Source organism: Hemicordylus capensis, chromosome 9, assembly GCF_027244095.1.
Source record: "Hemicordylus capensis ecotype Gifberg chromosome 9, rHemCap1.1.pri, whole genome shotgun sequence".
NCBI lineage: Eukaryota > Metazoa > Chordata > Lepidosauria > Squamata > Cordylidae > Hemicordylus > Hemicordylus capensis.
Window position 1 is genome coordinate 30114608 of NC_069665.1, and position 16638 is coordinate 30131245.

General features: G+C 49.4%; 1 long non-coding RNA gene across 1 annotated transcript in view; it reads left to right on the forward strand.

Moving 5' to 3' along the window:
• Nucleotides 1–3073: 3073 nt before the first annotated feature.
• Nucleotides 3074–16638, forward strand: part of LOC128334582 (uncharacterized) — a 51480-nt gene continuing 37915 nt past the window's right edge. The window contains exon 1 of the long non-coding RNA XR_008311330.1: nt 3074–3140. This is a non-coding gene — a long non-coding RNA (uncharacterized LOC128334582). The remainder of the gene's footprint in view (nt 3141–16638) is intronic.

The following is a 16638-nucleotide window of genomic DNA, read 5'->3' on the forward strand; positions in this document are numbered from 1 at the left end:
ACTGGTGGCAAAGGAAACAGAATCTGCAGAATAATAGTCCAGTCACTTGCCCTGTTTTGCAAAGTGGGCGTCTTGTTTCTGGATAGACACCAGAACAGAGCAAGAGAGAGAACAGGAATCAATATGTCAGAAGTTTGCAGCAACATTGACGGGGGGTGGGTGGGTGGGGTGGGGTGGGGCTGGTGGGGTAGGGAAGTCCTCTGCCTTGAGATTTTTAATAAAAGAAATCGTTTGGAGAATCCCAGAAATCTGCACACTGTGTGATGGCGGAGATCAGAAGCCTCCAAAATTGTGAAAAGTATTTCCTTGTTGAATGCTTGTCTTTGGAACATTTTCATGGCACTTCCAGGCTTGATTGTTGTTGTTGATCTCTGAATCCCATTAAAACAAGCCTTTCAGTAGACAGCCAAATACCTCCAGCAACACAAGCAGAATGTGGGGGCCAGGGAAGCTTGCCTCTGCTGCCGATAGGGATGGAACCATTTCTGTAAAGTGACATTCGAAAGAGAATTCTGGGCTTCCTCCAAGGAGAAATTTGAGGTGGAATTTCAGGATCCCTCCCAGAGAGGAACATTGGAGAATTTTCTCTAGATGGTTTCTTCACACCCTGGCTGTTGATTCCCCCCAACAGCAGATATTTGGAGATATACTGCTTCTCCAGATGGAGGCTCCACTCAGCTATCATTACCCATAGCCATGGATAGATCTATCCTTCTCCATAAATGTGACAATTCCCATTTTCAAGCCATCTAAGACATGGACAAACAGCATATGCTACTGTATAGTCTGGATGGCTACAGGCCCCCTGCAGCCTCAGAGGCAAGATGCCTCTAAATACCAGCTGTAGGGGAGCAACAGCAGGAGAAAGGAGCATGCCTTCACCTCCTGCTTGTGGGCTTCCCAGAGGCATCGGGTGGGCTACTGTGGGAAACAGGATCCTAGACTAGAGAGGCCTTGGCCTGATCTAGCAAGGCTCTTCTTGCATTCTTATATTTTGTGGCAGCAAACCCCATAAATTGTCCTTTGTGTGAAGCACTTGCTCTTGTCTGACCTGAATCAGTTCATTGAAAGATTCCAAATTCTAGCGGGACCAAAAAAAAAAAAGAGTCTGTCTGTCTGTCTGTCTGTCTGTCTCTCTCTCTCTCTCTCCACCTACGCCATTTGTTCTTGATTCTTGATTGTTCTTATCCTTGGATTGGGCAGCCAACCTGGCATGATGGGAGTGGAAATAAAAAGGACAGATTTCAGCTGGATGGGCCATAGTTGTGACTCAGAGTTCGGCAGCCGCTTCCCCCTTCCACCCAGGCCCTCCAGCTCGGGGGAACTTGGGCTTGTGCAAAGCACGATAACTTGAGGTGGGGGTGGATGAACGAACCTGTCTTCTGCTCAGGCTTGCCCCTGCCTAGAACCTTGTTGGAGAAACGAAGCAAACAAACAAAAAGGACCACATCTTGCATGCTTTGGACACCATCCAAATGGAGACACCTATTCTAGAGAAGGGCTGCTGCTTCGCCCATGGATTAACGAGCGTTTGGGATAAGAGGGGCTGTTTCCAAGGTGGCTCCTTGCCTGGAGGAGGGAGGATTCCTCTGCGTGGGATGGCCATGGCTTCTCTCCTTCCTCTGGCAAACGTGCCGCTTTTCCAGATGTTAGGTGATGAGTGACTTATCAGCTTTGTGGCCCCGCCCTCTCCAAGCCCTTCTGAAGCCCGGCTTCTGCTCCTCGGGCGGCCCTCCAGAGTCCATTTAACACCTTGCTGCAGATGTGGGGAGCGGCTGGGGGGGCAAGCTGGTCCCCAATTTGTTTGCTCTCAGACCAAAAGCAGCTGCTCGGGAGGAAAACCAGAGAATGTTCTCTCGATGCTAGAACGACGAGCAGGATATTCAACAGGAAACTTAACCTAGATGCATTTCCTTCCTTCCTTCCTTCCTTCCTTCTCTTTCTTTCTTTCTTTCTTTGTTGAGTCAATTGATGGACTCCCAGGTTGCTTCCAGACAGAGCTTAACCTAAGATGGACTTAACCTAGATGCATTTTCTCAGGACAGACTGCAACTCTCAGGACAGACTGGATGCACAAAGCAAACCTGGATCTTCTCTTTAATGGCATCTGGGTCTCCACCCCTTCAACATTGTGTCACAACATGCCCCAGCTGCAAAACCTGGAACTGATGTTTATAACTCTAGTTCCTGGCTCATGAGAACCTTCAGCCTTTGTCAGTAACTTTCATCGCTGAAGTTTTACAAGGCAGCAGGAGATGCTTCTCACACTGCCAATTGGGCCTGGCCACTCCAGCTGTTCCTGCTGTGGTGTATCCCTTCTAGATTCCATCCTGCACCAGCAACAGGGACTCCATCTGGATACCAGATCTGATTGGTGCACTTTGTGGATAATGCATGAGGCAGAACCGGGAATGAAGGCCTCTTTTTCTTTGGCTTTTTTGGCTTCTCATGGTAGCAAAATCTGCAAAGTGTTAGTTGATAGGAGGGTAGAAGATGTGCAAGTGGGACATATCAGGACAGCAGCTGGGACCCTGGTGAACCGGCAGGGCCAACCATAACCTTGGAAGAATCCCAGTGGAAAAAAAGATATGTTGAAACTTGAAATCTAAATGAGCTTTGCAGCCTAACACAGTCTTCTTTTCACTTTGATTCTTCTGGAAATAGTATCCAGAAGAATATAGTACAGTATAGGATTGAGAAATACAGAGTGACCTCACAGGGAGCATCAGCACCACTGAAGGTGGAGAGAGGCAATATTTATGAGAGCTGAAGGTGGTTTGAGGGAAAATGGTGTAGACACACAATTGTTTTGGCCTATTTTCACATCTGCCTAAACAGATGTTGGAGGTTTTTGAAGCCAAAGGAAAACCTGCAAGACCTGTTTGGACAGAGGCAAAAACTGGGTGACTGTTCACACTGCAAACAACAGTACTTCTTTCACACTGCTGCCAGTTCTTTGCAAAAATTATTGTCTGCCTGCAGCCTTAAAGCTCACTTTTATGTCCAATGTGGTCTAAATTTCCCATCTTTTAACATTCTTTGTTTATTTATGTTTTTCTTTATCCTTTTCTACAGGTATTCCAGCACACATGCAGATCCTGGAGCGAAATCTTCCTTGCTGTGTCTGGACTTCTTTTAAGGTAGGCACAATACCTGATGATCACATGTTGCATTTCTATTTCAGAAAATGTTGGTGTGTGTTTACATAAATTGGCGTGAGGAGGAAATACCAGCAGTTTACCCACCAATGAAATAACAATCGCAGTCCTCTGTCTGTCTATTAAACTGGAGATAGGCAGCTGGTAGTTTGAAATCCCTTGGTAGATCTGTGGCTGGATTGCAGTAGACCATTCAGGGTTTCTGATTCCAGGGGTTTAAGAACAGGCACTGCAAAATGACTTTCTTCCTAAGCACGCTTATTTGCCTGATTCACAGGCAGACTTTTTATCTCTGGGCCTCAATGGTCCCTGACTGATAAAATGGGACTTTATGCTTAAAAGTGGAAGTAGAAGCAAAACAAAATTCTCTGTTGGTCGTGTGATATATTGGCCCTGGGCGCCCCCAAATCCTCTTTAGTCTATCCTAGGTGGTGTGTTCACCGTGCCGTGTTGTGATTGTGAGTTCCGGCCGCATGTGATTGTGAGCTGCGCCAGGTGCTTTCGGGACAGAGCAGGGACTGGGGAATGAAATGCGTGGGGTGGGAAGATGTGTTGAAATATTAAGTTGCTTGTTGCAATGTTTCTGCCAATGCATAAAGATACCTGTTTTATATTCTTACATGCTTGTGAGTTCAGTGGCTGGTTTTGCCCTCAGGAACCCATCTGTTAAAAATACTGCGTGTGTCATGGCGTGTGTGTAGGGGGATGATGCTTAAATGGTGGTGGTGGTGGTGGTGGTGGGGCTCCAAAGGTCTTTAGGTCCAGGCTCCAAAATTACCTAGGTGCACCTCTGCTGCTGGGGGCCAGCCCCTTTTCAGAACAGAAGTCTTCAAGGTTTGAAAGTGGTGCCAGGGGTGGGGAGGAGGGGAGGGTTTCAGCCGCCGCCTCCTTGTGAGCTTTGTGAGGGGAGGGGCTCCTTGCTAAGTCTGCAAGGGCCAGGTCGGCCTCAGAGAGCTGCTCTGTGGGCAGGGGCATCTTGCCGCCCTGCTGGGCACCCCAGTACTTTGCCGCCGAAAGCAGCCATCTCTGCTGGGCTCCTGAAAGGACCACCCTCTGCACGGAGCTCATGAAGCCCCCCAGTGGAGCAGAACACAGACATCCTCACAAGTGCCAATTCCCTCCACTCTCTTTATCAAACGATTCCAGGGAAGAGGTAGACATTTCTCGCCGCTTTAAGGATTGGTGCTGCAAAGCCTTGAAGGATGGTGTGCGAGGCGGCTGACTGCCAGCGCTGAAATTCCACGAGATTGAAGATGGACCCTATACAAACATCCTAACTCGCCTCAGATGTCCCCTTCATATTGGAGAATGGAGGGTAATCAGGAGCACATGGGCCCAGTAAATAATGAGATTATTAGCAAATAGACGGCAATGAAGACGTTTGGCTGTGCTATTCTCCAGAACGAGAGCAGCCACACGCTCTGCAAAAGCCGTCCATTTCATCCGGGGCTGGCGGGCTGGCTCTTCCCTTCTGCTCCGCTCCTTAATGGGGATTATCACGGTTTATAGCTCCATAATCACTTGTAGACCGATTCATCACAGCTTCGTCTCTGTTACCAGCTAGATGTTTCCCTCCCTCGCAGGCAGAGGAGGCCTGGGGTGGAGGAGAGGAGAGAATAAAGATGCCTTTTAGGATTGGGCTCCAGGAAAATAACCAGGGAGGTCCTGGGCCTGGGAGGGGGAAATGGAGAAAGGTGTTGAGGAGTTCCCCAAAGTGCAGTGGCAGCTGGGGACCAGGGCTTTGGGAGGCGAGTGTCCTGCATTCCCCTGCCTTCAGAAGGGGCCTGCTTTGTGGTGGCCACCTCATCTCCTTGGGATCTTCCCCCAGGGACCTTCATTCACCACAGTAAGCCACCAGGCGAAGTTCATTCTGTGTTCCTGAGCTGGGGATGAGCCATAACTCAGTGGAAGAGCACCTGCTTTGCATGGAGAAGGGTCCCATCATCGGCACGTTCAGTAAGAAGGGAATCAGGTAGCAAGTGATGGACATAAGGATGGCCCTGCTGGATCAGGCCCAAGGCCTCTTGAGTCCAGCCTCCTGTTTCTCACAGTGGCCCACCAGATGCTTCTGGGGAGCCCACAGGCAAATGCCTTAGCCCAGGGCTGCCAGCCCGTGTCCTGGGTTGGCCGGGAATCTCCAGGATTCAGCTTCCATCTCTAGGTGACTCTTGAAAGCAACCCAGGAAATTTGGATGGCAGGGCAGCTCCAGCAGGAGAGAGGGTGCCTTCATCTCCTGCCTGGAGGAGGAGAGCTGGTCTTGGGGCAGCAAGCATGACTTGTCCCCCTAGCTAAGCAGGTTCCACCCTGGTTGCATATGAAAGGGAGACTAGAAGTGTGAGCACTGGAAGATATTCCCCTCAGGGGATGGAGCCGCTCTGGGAAGAGCATCTACAGGTTCCCAGTTCCCTCCCTGGCAGCATCTCCGAGATAGGGCTGAGATAGATTCTTGCCTGCAACCTTGGAGAAGCCGCTGCCAGTCTGTGAAGACAATACTGAGCTAGATAGATCAATGGTCTGACTCAGTATACAGCAGCTTCCTGTGTTCCTATGTTCCTTCTCAGAGGTATCTGGTGGGCCACTGTGGGAAACAGGATGCTGGGCTAGATAGGCCTTGGGTCTGATCCAGCAGGGCTTATGTAGTAAAAAATATTGGCAGGGGGTGGGGTGAGTCTTGGGAACAGCTTCAGCCAGAGTTGCAGCCCTACGTCAATCTGAGACCTACTGCCTGACATTGTTGATGATCTTGGGCAATCCCAGTCAAGGGTCTGACTCAGTATACAGCCGCTTCGTATGTAATTGTGCTGCAGCTGGTTCTGGACAGCTTCATGCGACATGAGAGACAAGACCGGATGTAATCACCTACAAGTCTTCCAAACTGTTTCCGATCTCCATGTTTCCATGGCTCCTGATCAGGGAACTCATATGGAAAGAAAAACCCATGGAAATTCCGCCGAAATGGCAATGCACATCTATGGCAATGCTTGTTTTTGAAACCGGCCCTATTGTTGTTTTGACGGCTTGGGAGTCAGGCTGTTGCCGAAGCCACCTTGTCACCAAGTGTTTGAGTCCTGTGACTGTGCCCTGAATCGAGGATGAAGCAGGAATTGGAGGGGACAAGGAACATGATTTTAGCATTACGGTGCTGGCTCCGTGTTAACTTTTTATGTAGCAATTTTCCATTGGACGACAAACTGTAAGGATCATGGTTACACTGGCTTGCTCCAGATTGTCCCAGAGAATTTAGCTCGTTCTTTTGATAGACTAATCATTTTCACATTGCATTAGCATCAGGGCTTTGGAGAAGGGTGCAGAACCAGTGATGTGCCAGAAAGAAAACCCTTGTTTGTTGGAGAAAGTCCTCTTTGGTTTGACAGATCAACCCACACATGCTAAGGGGCCGCCCATGCATTTGCGAGCACCCCCTAGAGCTGCATCCAATCAGGGAGCTACCCTTGTACTCACTAGGCAGATGGCACCGTCAGGATTTTACTGGTGCAATCCTGACTATGGATGCAAAAGCTGGACTTTGAAGAAGCAAGATAAAAAGGGTATGGACACTTTTGAACGCTGGTGTTGGAGAAGACTTTTGAGGATACCATGGACAGCCAGGAAAACAAACCAGTGGATCATAGAACAAATCAATCCAGACTTTTCACTCGAGGCACAAACAACCAGGCTCAAACTATCATACTTTGGACACATTATGCAAAGAAGACCCAGCTCCCTTGAGAAGTCCATAATGCTGGGGGAGGTTGAAGGAAAGAGGACAACGACCAGCAGCAAGGTGGATGGACTCAATCACGACAGCAATGAATGAACCACTGAGAGACCTTCAAGGCCAAATTGAAGACAGGCCATCCTGGAGAAAATATCTCTATGTGGTCATTAAGAGCTGACACTGACTTGATGGCACTCAACCAACCAACCAACCAATCAATCAATTCTGACTCCTATATACACTTTGCAGATGCTCCATCCATTCCACTTTTGAAATGATGTGGAATTGACTAAATGGGCATCTTCACTTAAACATATTTTAAAATACATATGCATATGAATTCTTTTTAATATAAGTACTGGTAGAAGCTGCAGGTGGGAGGCACCTGAAGTTGAATGGGGAAAGTGTGATTGCCTTTCATTTCCAAGAGGAGACAACTCACCTTTCCTTCCAGACAGACACAGGTTTTCTGATTTAAGGGAAATTACCACCAACAGAGAACAAAGTATGCTGGAGAGGGAAATGCGCATTCATGGTGCCAGGTAGTTTCCTTTTGTTTTTGCCGTCTTCATGCTTTTGCAGTGTTTGCAAGATCAGAAACAGAGATCACTCAGGAAGAGAAAGAGGCTGCTGAGAATCTGGAAAAGACAGGAAATGAGGTTTTGCTTACTGTGGAGGGCAGAAGTCACGGCTCTGGACCGGAGCCCCCTCTGCATGTTCTTGGCCACCCTCTGGGCAACTGGCTGTCATGGTATCCTACACAGCTATGGACCATCTGGCCCTGTGGCATCTCTGCCTGCTGCCAACCGGCAAACTGGTCGCAGGTAGATCTGTGCAGGGGTTTTGGGCAGCTTTGGATGGGGCTCCAAAGAGATTTGCATTGTGGATGCTACCATCCATGTTTTGCTTGACAGCATTTGGGAATTTCTGGGCAAGTTTGGGGGGAAGGGGAAGAGGAAAAGGTTCAGAGGTGTGCCACATGTGTGAGCGAGGGCCTGGGTCTGGTTGTTCAGGGCCAGGTCAAGAGCATCGTACCGACAGGGAAGGTTGAGGCAAGTAGAAGTGGGGTCTGAGGATCAGAGGGCAAGAGGGATGGGTCAATTTCCAAGCAAGGCGAATCAAGGGCTGCTTGTCCTGGCAACAAGTTCTTCAGACTGGCAGGTCAGCGCTTACACCAAGCCTTTATAGGCCTTGGACTGTGAAGTCAGCTGGGGATTTTTTGCAGCCTAGGTGGCTTCCCTCCACTGCAATTCTTTCTCAGCTCTGTTTGCACGGGAAGCAGAGTATCGCATCACATCGCAGTGCTGGGTTGTACTTGCTAGGTCCCCAGATCAAGACCCTGACCCTGCACCTGATGCCTTACCGAAGATTAGCAATAGCTGGGCTCAGGAGCTATTGGACAGCAGCCATGGCGTGGAGGCAAGGATCTGTGCAAGGTGCTGAGGTCCCACCCTCCTGTCATTTGAAGGACCTGTTCAGCTTCCCTCTATCCCAGCCTCTGAAGTTTAATCTGATGTGGCCCCCAAGTATTCCACCCCCGCCCAGCACTCATAAATGGTGGCTAGAAACTTCTCAGGATGCTGTGCCAGTTACCTGGTGCTTGTGTATGCACAGAATAAAGGCAGCCCCTCCATCAAAGTTCCTCACTGTGCTACCACCACCGTGTAGCACAATTACACTCCTGGGACATGAGTCCTGGTGGCCCGAACAGCTTGTAGGGCAAGGCTTTGAACTCCAGCGTCCGGAGAAGCCTCCCCCCTGACCACCCTTCCCCCCTGCTTGCGTTTCCTTCTCCATCAGGCAGTTTTCCTCTGTCTGGTTTGCTGGAACCGGTGTGGTTGTCTTGTCATAGAGCTCAGTCAGTTAAAAAATGTCTCCAAGCAACGGGGAGGAAACTGTTGTGAGTGCAGGTAACCATCTCCACCCATTCTGGGCTCTGCGTCCTGAAAGGAAATGTTAGGAAGAAGAGGAAGGAGGTGAGGGAGCCCTATTGCTGATGTGGTTCTCACAGCCTGAGATTGCCTTGAAATAGGTTTTCGAATTGAACTCCTCCTCCTCCTCACAGACACAGGATCTAGTATGTTCAGATGACTAACCAATGGACTTATTCATCTGTCCGTCCGTCCATTCTGTGCACAGGATGAGGCCACAAAACCATCACAAGTGTCAGTTAATGGTGACATCCTAACCTGCAGAAAGCTGGTCTTGCAGTAGCAAGAGTGATTTGTCCCCTTTGCTGAGCAGGGCTTGCCTTGGTTTGTGTTGGGGTGGGTAGCTACATGCAGGCACCGTCTGCTGTAAGGTAATTTGGGGCCATAGCTCAGTGGCAGAGTGTCTGCTTGGCATGCAGAAGCTCCCAGGTTCAATCCCAGGCAGCATCTCCAGGTAGGGCTGGGAGAGACTCCGGCCTGAAACCTTCAAGAGCCGCTGCCAGTCTGGGTAGACAATCCCGAGCTAGATGGACTGAGAGTCTGACTGTTGATCAGGCAGCTTCTGAAGTTCCTGTGCAGTCCTGTGCATGATGTCACCTGCTTGCCAGTGGCTTTCCTCAACGAGAGAGCCAACACAAACCCCGATTTTAAGCAGCCATTGCGTTTCCAGAGAGTTCTGCAAATTGGCCCCCAATTAAACAACATTGCGTAATTTGCGTGATTTATGATATTCTCAGTGAGCTGAAATAATTCTGTGTTCCGAGCTGCAGACTCCCGGCTTTTGGTTTGCATTACACTTTGCCTTGTATATTTATCCCTGAGATTTGGGGCAGGTACCATCAGTTTATAAAATGTAGGCTCCAATATCCAAACTTCCTGGCATGGATGGAGAGCCATTCTTGGAAGCAAACAAAATTAGACCCATATGTCGTGTTCAAAATAACAAGCATTACCTTATCTTCTATAGACCATTGGTTGGTTGGTAGGTTGATGGATGGTGGTCTTCCTTCCTCCCTCCCTCCCTTCCTTCCTCCCTCCCTCCCTCCCTCCCTCCCTCCCTTCCTTCCTTGCATAAGAGCCAATCTGGTATTTCCTTTTTCAACCAGAGCAGAGGACTTTGCTTGAGATGGTGATTCTGACTGGTTTTGGGAAAGGACCAGATATCCTCCAGTCCTCCTGTTCCTCACCGCCTGCAGTCAATAAAGCCATTGAGAGGCTTCTCAATAGATAAACAAACAGTTTTTCCCCCCTTTAAAGACAGACAGGAAAGATGGAAAATGACTCATAGGAAAATGGAGTATAAAGTAGACGCTAGCATCATTAGGTACTCCATGTGTTGAGTTTCTGTTGGCAAGCCAGGAATGCTGTGGTTTCCCGAAGGCTGATACCATTATGGAACAATGTCATTGTGGACAGCTTGGTCAAAATGGGACAATTGAGTCTAGCCCTCCCTTCTCACCAGCAGAGGTCTGTGCATTTCTTGGAGTGTAGAAACTCCTTCACAAGCAGATTTTGTGAGTAAGTGCTCATCAGATCACATGAGTGTGCCAGAGTTAAACACCGCTGCTCCCCCAGTAGGTTTCCCCCCTCTTTCCACTCAGAACTTGGAAAATCCCAGCAGCTGTATCATGTGCCTCCCACAGGGAAACTGTTCCCAGTTTCTCAGCGATATGTCCTGTGGTTCGGGAGCCAGATGCACAAATTTTGTCCATCAGTACATCTCTGGGACAATTGCTCATAGTGACGTTTGGCAACATTTATCCCCCTAGAGGAAGAAACTAGGTGATAGCATTAATGCAATTGCCACTTTCTGTGTGTTATCATCCCCACCCCCACCCACAACCATTAAGGTAAAACTGCCGTCCTTTTTGCACCGAGGAAAGGGTTAGGGTCAGAGTGAAGGTAACCGTGAACAAAGACTTGTCCTCTCTCCATGGAGTCCTCTCTGGAGGACATGCCTGCCCATTTTCATTTCTGTGCCTCTGACAGCATTGCTAACATTTGGTGGCTGGTTTATGTGTTTTTAAAGCTTTTCAAAGCTTTTAACATGCCATGGCAAATGTGGTCACTGCAAGCCTGATGGCCAGGGCAAGAAAAGCATGAGAACCCACGGAAAGCTGGAGGTCTTTTCCATCTCTTAGGGGCAGACCAGACCTTGTCAGAAACCACAATGAGCATTTCTCCCTCCAGATGGTACCAGCCACTCCAGCTGCCTCATGGACTACTGTTTTCTCTCTCGGCTGCCTTTCCCCACCAGTCTTATCTCCGACATCACAAGCGCCCTCTTCTGCTGCCCATCATCCCAGCAGATCCTGCCGCTGCTCAGCCTGCGCCTGTCGAATCGCAGACAGCAGAACCCACCCAGCAAGGGTGCGCGATGGTCCTCCCCACAGATCTCCTTCTACACCCATTCCCTTGCAAAGCCCCCCGGCTACCTCATGAGTGGCCAACTGAGCCTCCTCTGCTGACCTCTGCACAGTGCTGTGCTTTCCTCTGTGCTGGGAGGGCCCTTGAAGAAAGGCCGAGTTTCTTCTCTTTCGGAGGAAAGTGCTGGGAAGGGCTACACTTCCTGCCACTCTGGGCATGCGTTCCAAGACGGCGCAGGGCGCAAGAGGGCCCCGTTTTCCTGAAAGGAGACCCACCTGTTAGCTCTGGGCAAAGAGCAGCACTGCCGAGTGAGATTGATCACCTCCACAGGATGCCAGAGGGGCTGCCCAGACAGAGCAATCAGCTTTGGCTGAAGCGTCAAACAGGCCCAGTAAAAAACTGGTCAGGGAGCTGCCCTTGGGCTTGATGAGCACCCCTGCCCGCCCCAGGGGGCGCTTTACAATGAAGGACACTGTCGCGCAGTCATCTGTGGGCTCTGGCAACCTGGCTGCCCTCTGTATTGGTGCGGGGTTCTGAGTGCATGAGTGGCAGCCAAGATGCGTAAGCGGGACCCACTGCTGATCTCACTTACGGAATGCAGAGGCATCATCTGTTCCCGACTCCTGTGGCCCTCTGCTGTAAATCACCATTTCCAGGCTCTGCCAGACCTTATGCACATTCTTGGACGTCTGCCCTTGCCTCTCCTCTCTGACTCCTAACAAGTTAATTCATTCTGTTAGGGGGCGAGCTTTCATTAGCGTGATTAGGCCCCATTTGAGTCGACTGGGAAGGCAGGAGGCTAGCCGTGCAAACGAGGGTTTGGCAGCACTGGAGATTCCCCTCGCCAGTGGGAGTCCAGTGAAGTCACCGGTGGATCTTTTGAGGAAGGGGCTTCCATCTGTTTCTTTTGGCAAGAAGTACACCTGTCAGATCTGAACCGAGAAAGGGAAAAGCAGCCTTAATTGTTTTATTTTTAGAAGAAGGTAAGGGCCAGCCGCTGGCAATTGCCTCTGCAGCCTGAATTAATCCCTTGGGTGTTTTGACTGACATGTATTGTAATGTTTCTGGGCATGCGCCCTGCGGTAGGAGATTCCAAGGTGCAGATGGCGGAAGGGATGGAGGAGATGGAATTGTGGTTGGAAAGGAGTCCAGGAGGGAGAGAGCAAGCAGGGCCTCCTGGGTTTTCCTAGCTGCTTCGTCATCCATTGTTCATTTAGCTGGCACCATCCAGGTCCACAAATGAGAGGGCAGCTCCCTGCCCGCAAAGGGCTTAGGAACATAGGAAGCTACCGAGTCAGACCCTTGGTCCGTCTAGCTCAGTATTGTCCACACTGACTGGCAGCAGCAATTCAAGGTTGCAGGCAGGAGCCCTACCTGGGAATGCTGCCAGGGAGTGAACCCGGGGCCTTCCGCATGCAAGCAGGCAGGGGCTCTTCCACTGCGACTCACAGCCCCTTCCCCCCGGGAGAATATCTCACAGCAGCTCTCACAGAGCATCTCCCATCCAAGTGCAAATCAAGGCCAACACTGCTTAGCAAAGGGGACAATCCATGCTTGCTACCACAAGACCAGCTCTCCTCGGCAGTCTAGCTATTGACCCAAGTAAGTTTATGGGACGTCCTCGATCCAAAAACAGCCACCCTCGCCCTAATCACGCACTCGATTAATGTCACGATGAGGTGGGGGGTCAGAGTCAGGCCTCTTTCGCTCCCTTGTGTCTCTGTCCCAAGTCACTTCTCCAACTCTTCAGCTGTGGCTGAACTTGGAACTCTCGGATTTGCTTCAGAGAAGGCAAGAATTCCTGCCAGTAATGCTCAGCTGAGAGCATGAATTCATCACAGGCGGGAGACCACCATAAATGGCACCCACTTTGAGCCCCATTTACACTGCCCTGTACATGTCATCTGTTTAACTTCACAGAGGTCTGAATGACCATATTTTGAAATTCATGTCAGATGCGTGAGCACATGCAAAGCATTCAAAGAGGAATGCAACTCATTGAATGCATATGCTGTATCCCTGAGAAAGTGGGTTTTCTGGCCCTTCAAGCATCTAGGGGGTGGAGAGCTGGTCTTCTGGAAGCAAACGTGAATTGTCTCCTTTGCTAAGCAGGGTCCACCCTGGTTTGCATTTAGATGGGTGGCCACGTCCAAGTGCTGTCTGCTGTTGATGATGGGCCATGGCTCAGTGGGAGAGCATCTGCATGCAGAAGGTCCCAGGTTCAGTCCCTGGCAGCATCTCCAGGTAGGGCTGGGAGATACTCTTGCCTGAAACCATGGAGAGCTGCTGCCAGTCAGTGTTGGCACTACTGAGCTAGGCGGAGCAAGGGTCTGACTCAGTACAGGGCTGCTTCCTAATGTTGTGCCCCACCCCTTTCCTGTAGCAGCACAGACGAAACTGGACACTCTCTTCCCTCCTACCTGCTCTTTAGTGAATTCAAGGGCTAGGGAAATCAGGAGGGGACAACTGTTAGGCCCAATTCAGTGAGGGGTTTGGGCTTTTTCTCTCCTGTGCAGATGAGCCCATGTGGACTGAACGTGGTGGGCTGTGTTTGTTTTTAAGTTAAGTCATGAGAAGATGAAACAGACCACATCTGGAAGAAAGTTGGGCTTCCCATTCCTTGCTTACAAAGATTCTTTGCTGCTGGTCCAGGCTCCCACGTGTGTGCTAATTGGGTTGCTTGCTGTGAATGATCCTTGCATGCTCTGTAAGTAACGTCTGCAGTCTAATAATTGCCTGGCAGCTCCGGTCCTGCGCGAGGCAGATTACGGTTCTGAGGCATTAATGAACATGAAGGATCTGTCGAAGAGCAGGAGATTAGCTGGCGGTTTTTGTGCTTTGTGACTCATCCGTACACATGCTTCTATGCCTGTTTATATGATTATGGATTAACTTTAATGATACTGGAATCAAATCAGGCTCATTTGAGGCACACGCGATTATCTCAGCCTTAGTTCGTTCTCTCTCTCTCTCTCTCTCTCTCTCTCTCTTATACACATTCATTGACACTGCTGCATGTCCAAAGTCAGTATATAAATGGCAATAAATCAATGCAGGCCCTACACACACATGCCAAATGCAACACATTCCCAGATGTTGTTGACCACAACTCCCAGAATCCCCAGCTGCAGTGGCTTTTGCTTGGGGATTATGGGAGTCGTAGTCAACAACATTTGGGAATCCCTGTTAGAGGGAACACTGGGCCCAAGTTTGAGACCTCCTGCAGTATGCCGGTTGGAGGGCTGTGGGGGCAGGAATTCTTCTCCATCTTGGATTTTAATCCGAGCCAAAGAAGAATTTGGGTGCTTGCTGTTATTCCCTCTTTGAGGAGAGTATTAAATGTATACGGAGCTGAATTCTGGGCCTGACAAACCCCGCCCACATCTCTGTTGCCCGGTGATCAGTAGCAGGCGCTTGTTGTGTTGTGTGCAGCCAACCTGTTTTGATGGAACTGTTGACCTGAAATCTGAACCCACTACAGACCAGAGCATTCATGGAATTCCAAAATCTCCATTTGCTGTGCATAGACTGGAAGATGGCAAGCATCTTCTTCTCCATCCAAAGGGTGCTTTGGATGGTGTGCATTCCATCCCCTCAAAAAAACCAAAAACCAAAACCCCCTGCCTTGTGGGGGTTTTCTTAATTGGAAAGTCTTCACAAACCACCTGGAGGGCCTTCTGAGGAACCCATCTTTGGTTGACTGGAGACGCTCTCCTATTAGCCATGACAGAAAGTGTGTCCGGTGGTCTGGAAATGAACTCTCGCCTGTCAAAAGGAATGAGGCTTCCTTTCTTCAGCTGGAGTGTTGAACATTCACTCCTGTCTGGTTGCCGCCATAACCAGAGGGGAAATTTGATCTGCCATTCCGTCTGTCGAAGCAACATCTTCCATCTTGGCTTCCGGCTGGGGGACGAGGAGGACGCTGTATGGGTTCATGGGCTAACCATGGACAAAAGTTTTAACCGTTGGCTCATTTAATGTGCATCCTCAGAGGAATCATTGAAATAATGGTTACCGACACCGTGTGTTTTTGCGAATCCGTTTATCCTTGGATCAGTACGCTGAATGTAATGCCAACAGTGCTTTAATTTACTGTGTTAAGGGTTGGAGATGCAAGGTGGCAGGCTTCCCAACATCATCTAGCCACTCGGGGAAGCAGGGTGCTGGCCGAGAGGGACCTTGGACTGTACCTAGCAGGACAGGGTCTCTCTCGCCAACTTTGCATGCATCTTTCTGCTTGCATTCTAGGTGCTTGGGCTTCTATGAAATGCTCTTTCAAAATATGTCAAGTGCTCAGGAATGGCTGTGTGTACATGCTGCTGAAAGACACAAAGCTTTCAAAACCCCTCACTCTGCAGTGAAAAAACTGTGGAGGCACAGCAGAAGAAACCGGAGAGAGGTCGGGCCTGTTATGTGATCTCCTCACCCCTCCCTGCTATTCGCAGGTTTGCCTACAGAAACTGGTTCATAACCCCTTATAAAACCCTGCCAAGAGAGTCATTAGACAGCAGTGAAAATATAGATTTCCTTCCCATGTTTCTCTCAGACGTTTGCAGAACTTTTATAGCTTGCTCATTCAAATCTTTCTTTTTCCAGCGACCTTGTTTATATATGTATCGCGGCTTTTGAGGTCCTGTTTCACTTTAGGCAAAAATCAGCGGAATTATTGCTACTACTGTTTGTGTCCTCAGCATAAATCAAGCACCACTTGTGTGTGCTTATTGCAGTTTGCAAGGAACGTAGCCAGACTTGTGCTTCAGAGCTGCCCACTGGGCTTTCCTGCTCCTGTTGGAAGCTATGTGCCACAGATGCAGCTCTCCGCCTTCTGAGAGGAGGTACACACTCCGCCTCTTAAAATGGATCACAGTTGTGGATTCCTGGACCTTAGAGCACAATCGAAAGAGAGTAGAGTGTGCCCAAAGAACGCTACTTTTTCTGGGGAGTCAGTATATAAACTCGGTGGCAGGAGATAAAGAATGTGTGCATGTGTCACAGCAAGCAACTTCTTACAAGAGCAATTTCTTGTCGTCCCCCCCCTCATATGCCTCTTTTCTCTTCAACAAGGGGTATACCTCTCATGTAGGAGGAAGTGCTCCTTAAATGGCAATTGCTATCTGTAGTTTTTATTAAAAGGTAAAGTGTGCCGTCGAGTCGGTGTCGACTCCTGGCACCCACAGAGCCCTGTGGTTGTCTTTGGTAGCATACAGGAGGGGTTGACCATTGCCTGCCCAATGTAGGTATTTCCCATAGTCTGGGAAACACACCAGTGGGGATTCAAACTGGCAACCTCTGGCTTGCTAGTCAAGTCATTTCCCCGCTGCGCCATTAGATGGCCTTGTAGATTTTATTACTAGCAGTTTAAAAATTATTACCAAAAAATGTCAACTCGTCAGCCTGGCTGATTGGGGCACCCCTTCTTTTAGCCCATCAAAATGTTTTGAGTTGGTTAATCTATTGACTAAA